Here is a 256-nt window from a genome sequence, read left to right on the forward strand (position 1 = left end):
GTCCGTCAAGACCTTGTCTATGCATCCGGTTGGCCCTCACGTCCCGTCCGACCCATTTTGAAGGTCAAACGAGCCATGGAGCGAGCATACCCCTCATTTCGACGATTGTTGTGTGCTATAGCAAACCATTTTTTGGGTGATCCGGATTCCGACGTCAAAAATGCCAAATTTTTTTGAGGACGTCCGTCAAGACCTTGTCTGTGCATCCGGTTGGCCCTCACGGCCCGTCCGACCCATTTTGAAGGTCAAACGAGCC

This window comes from Solanum pennellii, chromosome 4, assembly GCF_001406875.1.
Source record: "Solanum pennellii chromosome 4, SPENNV200".
NCBI lineage: Eukaryota > Viridiplantae > Streptophyta > Magnoliopsida > Solanales > Solanaceae > Solanum > Solanum pennellii.